The sequence below is a fragment of the Rhipicephalus sanguineus genome, chromosome 3, assembly GCF_013339695.2.
Source record: "Rhipicephalus sanguineus isolate Rsan-2018 chromosome 3, BIME_Rsan_1.4, whole genome shotgun sequence".
NCBI classification, from domain to species: domain Eukaryota; kingdom Metazoa; phylum Arthropoda; class Arachnida; order Ixodida; family Ixodidae; genus Rhipicephalus; species Rhipicephalus sanguineus.
The window spans coordinates 227,703,796-227,710,324 of NC_051178.1; the positions used below are offsets into that span (position 1 = coordinate 227,703,796).

General features: G+C 45.1%; 1 long non-coding RNA gene across 1 annotated transcript; it reads right to left on the minus strand.

Moving 5' to 3' along the window:
• Window positions 1-517: 517 nt before the first annotated feature.
• Window positions 518-4,808, minus strand: LOC125757774 (uncharacterized). Its single transcript, XR_007415541.1, has 5 exons — window positions 3,999-4,808; window positions 1,685-1,766; window positions 1,478-1,617; window positions 687-1,092; window positions 518-624 (listed from the first exon to the last, which is right to left on the minus strand). It is a non-coding gene; the product is annotated as an uncharacterized LOC125757774 (long non-coding RNA).
• Window positions 4,809-6,529: the final 1,721 nt, after the last annotated feature.

The window sequence follows — 6,529 nt, forward strand, 5'->3', positions numbered from 1 at the left end:
GCTTAAGCATCTACGTAATTGGATCAAGAGAGGATACTTGTCTGATACACATGGCACAACTCATGATTAAGAATATCTGTCAATCACCTGCTCTTCTTAATTATCGTTTTAGTGGCAGACCGCATTTGAACGACGCGATGCTTGTGGGCGAAGGTGTGACGTTACGATGCATGCAAGCTCTAAGCCAACTCCAAAGGAAATTGTTTTGTGTTTTTTCTTGCGATTAGGGAAGCGTACATCTCTTGCCACGGACACCGCAACTGTCGTGATCTATGCAGACATGTACCAGAATTATTCCAAAGCTCCAGCGTGTGTATTCAGGACAGGGCAGGCCATATGACACCGCCGTGAAAGTTCTCATTACTCTTTGTACATAATTGTACGCTGCATAATAAAGCCGCAGAAAGAAGTACAAAAGGTTAGGCGTGCACAGAAAGAAGCACTAAAGGAAGAGCCACGCTTCTCTTGCTAGACGACACTTGGCTGGGCCGATCATGCGTGTAGCGAGTGGTCCGAAATGTGTCGCAGAAAGAAGATCGAAAGAAAAAAGAGGCACATACCCTTTGTTAGGCGACATCTGGGTGGGTGGGCCACGGGTAGAGCTGTTATACTGAGTGGAGCCCCCTGCAAATAATACGTGATCAGCGTCGTGCTTCTCCTTAAGTACACTAGTGTGTGCGGCATACCATAAATGCTGGTACTGCAGGACAGCTGAAACCCAGAGGGCAGCCAAAAAGAGGGTGATTGTCAGTCCTTTACTTTTGTTGCTCGGGTTGTGCGTGCTCACAAGAAATTTTCTGAAGAAAAAAAAACATGCACCATTCGAAAAGAATTCATATTTCATTGCTTTATACCTCCAAAGCAGAATACATCAAAGTTTATTGATTTATAGCTTCAGGGACTTGTCTCGCTGATAGAAGACCGCAGGTATTCAAAGCGTTTCTTCTTGTTTTCGCCTGTGGTTGGTACAAATTTACAGGAGCAGGTGGTCAGGATCTGCAGTCAAACCCTCTCTTGCTGCACGCACCATCATGTTTCATCAGTCAATATGTCAGTTGCTGATTCCGCAATCTCCTCGCTGGACAGTCGATCCTAAAAGGAGAGGACCGTTATTTTGCACTATTCCAACGGTTACTGCCACTTTGCACACAACTGCCGATAGCACGTAATGTGCGACACATACTCCAACCCCCCCCCCCCCAAAAAAAAGGGTGTTACTTGACCAATACATAAGCGTTCCTCAAATCTACTATCCTGTGCAATACGTTTATCGGAAAACAAAAATCTTATTTGAAAACGCACGTTAATCCCAAATGCAATTTACTTCTGTTTAGCACAAGAGTCAGCAATACAATAATGTAAGTAACAGTTTAGTAGCAGAAACACGACAGCAGGTGATTAGAAACAGAAACATTGCAATTTACATTTTTCAGTGACCATACTTGGCATTTCACGTGGAGCTTGAATATGCTCGTACCTAATTGTTTTCCTCAAGGGGCATATTCCACTTGACAGTTCATAACCTCGGCTGCACCGAACGTAAGGCATATCGGCGTCTGGAAGTTTCCAAGCTGCCTGATAGGAGATCATCCCAGCATGCCTTGGGCGGGATGTATGCTGTAAACATTTCCAACGCAACACATTTAATATGGCGGGAAAAAAATCATTTGTGTTGTCTACGTACCTTTAAACATTCCGGCTTTGACAGTTAAATCACATGTATACTGATTCATTTTTTCTAACCACAATGACACGTTGCTTGCACCCTAGAACAGAACGAGAACACAAAAAAAGTTATCTCAGTGCCAGAGAACAAATTTTTATCGCCAAGGAACTAAGGACATCGAAAGACATACCAACCGCACTGACCATGTCCCCCTTTGAACTCCTACGTCGCACGATTGCTGGCATTCGTGCTATCTGAAAAATCGTTAAGCCACAGCGTATCGCTTATCGCGTAACATATTCTCAGCTGCCCCGTTTTGATAGCGAAGCAGTTAGACGTAATCGAGCGACGCAGAGCAAATACTGCCGGCAACAATGCGTAAAAGCATGACAATTTATTTTTCTGACTCGACCCAACTCTTACAGCAGCGTATGAGCATGAATTATCTGAATTTTGAATGCCGTACATTGTGATCTGTATGAGTGCAACTATGGAATGAAGATGACTTCAGCATATATTTGTGGTAAGGTTTCAAGTTAGGTCAAGACGCAGAAGTTTGAAGTCTGACGGAAGCCCGTCTGGTTGGGTTGATACGTGGTGACGTTGAAAACCCGAGGCACTGAGCCGACTAAAGCAAAAGCACACACACACACACACACACACACACACACACACACACACACACACACACACACACACGCACACACACGCACACGCACACACACGCGCACGCACGCACGCACGCGACACACACACGCACGCGCGCGCACACACGCGAGCACACACGCGCACGAGCACGCACGCGCGAGCACGCACACACACGCGAGAAAACACACGCGCGCGCGCACACACACACACGCACACACGCGCGAGCACACACGCGAGCAAGCACACACACACGCGAGCACACACACACACGCGAGTACACACGCACACGCGCACGAGCACACACGCGCGCGCGCACACACACACACGCACGCGCGAGCACACACACACGCGCGCACGAGCACACACGCGAGCAAACACACGCGCACGAGCACACACGCACGCGCGAGCGCAAACACACACACGCGAGCACACACAAACACACGCGCGCGCGAGCACACACACACACACACACGCGCGCGCGCGAGCACACACACACACACACGCACGCGCGAGCACACACACACGCACACACACACACACGTACGCACTCACACACATGGAGTAGTCGGTATCAAGAGCGACTCGAGATAAAGACGTCGTGACAGTCATTTTTCTCTAGCGCGAGCACGTGCCTTCCCCCAGTCGATTGCGTGTCCCCTGAAACGTGCTCAGCCAAAGCACTGGATTTAGCAATTTATTTTTTCACGTCATAAACGTCCTTTTGTGTGTGTGTGTATTAAATGTTTACTTCGGTCGGCTCAGTGCCTCGGGTTTGCTACATTCAGCTACACACGGAAGGATGCTGTGATTTCCTTTAAGACACTTAAAACTACACTTAAAACGCACTCTTAACGCCATTTCATTGTCTTTCGTGTACTTAAAGCTTTATTCATTTCGGTAGCGCAAAACAATTTATAAAGACAAGAGAGGACACGTAGACAGGACGGGCGCTAGAGATCAACTGACTTTACTGCAAGGAAACACACAAAAACCCGTTGCACAGGCGCGACGCGCTACATCACTCTACGAGGGCTTTTTTTTTTTAAATGTGTCTAATTTTCTTTGCGCTACCGAAATGAACACCAGTGATCACAACCAACTAGCCCGCATTACCGCCTTAAACCCTCACTCGTCCACCTAAAACTACCGCAGCCGAGTTTGAAGCATGGCGAAAGGTTGCGTATAGACGCCACGAAATATCATGTACCGGTGACAAGGACATGACAAACAGCCCAGACTGCCATTGACAGGAGCGAGTTACTGCGCACGCAGAGCTCGTCTGGGCAAAGCTGATCTGGGGCACTTTGTTTATGCCGCCTACAGTATTTCACACCGTGATTGCAGCCTTCATCGAGCGTGTTGAAGGTACCAAGACGGCGACAGCAAGAAGGGTTAAACTTCTGTCCTTCATCTCTTCTCACATAAACGTGTATGATAACGAATGATCTTAGTCGGATGTTTGATAATATACGCCCAAACACTCATCTTGTAATGTCAAACGCAGAGCAAATACTGCCAATAACAATGCATTACATAAAAGTATGACACGATTTATTTAAAACATAAAAGTATGACACGACCCATCTCGTACAGTAGCGTAAGCATGAGCATGAATTCAGGTAAACACGCGACATAAGTACATATACACAAGCAAATAACGTACTGAAGAGAGAATATTGCTTACCTGCAAATCACATTTACTACTGTCTTCGGGCAACGTAACAACGGATGCAACCCGCTCGACAATTGCCAGTCTCAAGCGAAGAATCAGCAATGCAGCTCGTCGCAACGGCCGCGCAGCCCACTGAACGTGCCCGTTGCAATGCCTCGTGGCTGATTTGCGGCGGATCGCGCACGTTAATGACTGTCCTTGCGTGCTGTATCACTAGTTACACGCCACTCACGTACACAACACGATTAGACCACGCACGTCAACAAAGCGCGGAGTGTAAAACCTGGATAAATCGATGAAACAAAGAGCAGCACTGCACAAACGCGACTTCAACAACCGCACCAACCGCCTCGCATTCGAATGCTCTTCCCGGCATACACCTCAAGCTGTGCAAAGCCTAGGAGAGATGACGCCGTCCCTGGTTCGATAAAGTTGAAGCGGCGCCTCGAGGACGCCACATTTGTTACTCACCGCGAGCTCATACATCTCTCTACGCGGCCTCTCTACTGGAGCGGCCGTCCCACGCTGTTTTGTGAACTCAGCGGCATCTTTTTCTCCCGTGTTGGCGAATTGATGACGGTTAAGCGTGTTTGGTGCTATGTTGTCCCGTGACGTTTGCTGCACTTTACGATCCGTTAATTATAACGCGAAAAAAAAAGAAACAAACTAGACAACACGACAGCGAAATTCGAATAAATTGTATTGCGAGTCTCGGAAAAATATTTTTCTCGCGCCACGGGATGGTTCTTCGATCGCATCGTCAGTTTAATTTGGTCGGTTGTCGTGTGCTCACAGTACTTTATCTTGTCGCCATATGCGAAGCTTCCCGGAGGCAAATTAATTACTTCTGCGGCTTAAAAGCAAAATAGATATAAGAGCTACTTAATAAGTTGTTTAGCACAAACATTTGACCAACATACGATAGTTTTTCGTTCTTGTGCTTCTGCCGATGTCTGTGCAGATTATGTCACTTCATAAATTACGGGTTTTGGAAGCGGGCTCACCTTATTGAACTCCAGTTTTAGTTCATACCCCACCATCGCTTGCCTCAGTATGCCGCAATGTAAAATCGCTGCTTCTGTGATTTGCTTTTCTGCTGTCAAGACCCGTTCTGTGTGTACATCATCCGCTGTTCAATTGATAAAGCCAGCCTTGAACAAGACAGATCGCGATGTGACACATTGATCAATAAACTTCCACTCCATAGTGTAGGTCCCCTGACGGATGAGTCATTGCGCTTATATAAGTTACAATCTAAAGGTTACAATGCTCATCGCGGTGCTTTAGCTTTTAACTTGGCACGCTACTGTCGATGTAACCTTTATGAGAGAGGGAAATGAAGAAAACACAAAGATAAAATTGCTGTAACAGCCATGTAACTTATAAATTATAGGTTACATGTCTTTTTACGCTGTCCTAAACGTTACCGTGATTAGAGTGTACGTAGAGATGCTATGCCCGTGAGAGTTAAACAGTATCGCCTTTGTAAGGTGTTTCAGTGATTACCACAGAAAACCTCTACAATTAATTAACATACAGCAGAAATGAAATCTATATCTTAAGAGATAATTAGAAAGAAGACTCCCCCCGGAGAGAATACAAGAGAAATTAGAGATGACCAATTAAATGTTTCTGCAGTTAAGCTTCATAATGAGGACAAAGACTCACCAAGAACATTAGGGACTAATTCGCTATTACGGCGACCATAATTTCTTTCGTTCATTAGCTGTTCACTCTCCTTCATATTCCAGGTGCTCTCTTAAGATCGATCACTGTGCGACTTCATGGGCACGCACTGCATAATTACAGGTTGCATAATCAACGATTGAATCATTGGGTCATTTATCACGGAGTCATTGGGATGCGAAAACGCGCACACGTATAATTTAGAATATTTAATGGATAACGACGCTTCGCAGAAAAAAAAAGTTTTTGCATGTATTTCTTTAGACCCTGATTGAGTTTCAGTGTCGAACTTTTCGCAGTGAATTATCACGAAGTTCGCTCTTCTAATGGTGATAGCTAATACCCTTAAAATTAAAGGGAAATAAAACTGAGTCATTTAGGGGAACAGACGAAGTTTATACTTTTTCAGCCAGGCTTTTTTTTTTGGCTGGTAAACGTTAAACAAAAAAAAAGAAAGTCATGAAATCTGCACGGAATAAACTTTGATAAAGATCACTCTCGAACTGTTGTATCGGGTATAGTGGTGTGCATGAGGTCGTCACATTCAGTACCAGGTTTTGAGTTAGCTCCCGAGTAATACACAACTACTTAGAATTGAACTGTTCAAGGTAAATTCCAGCACCTTGAAAGGAAACGTTAATGAAACAAAATTATGAAAACTGCTTTTCCTTAAGGACAATTATGTGGCTTTTTTGCGGGTTATGCTCATTAAAACAAAATTGGAGGAGCAAAAAGGAATGCATGAATTATCGACCGTTAATATCAATAGAAGTTCAAAGTCTAACGCTTCTAGATCATTTCTCGTTTAATTTAGGAAATCGTAACTGCTTAGAAAGTTCATATTGCTTGTAGCAAGA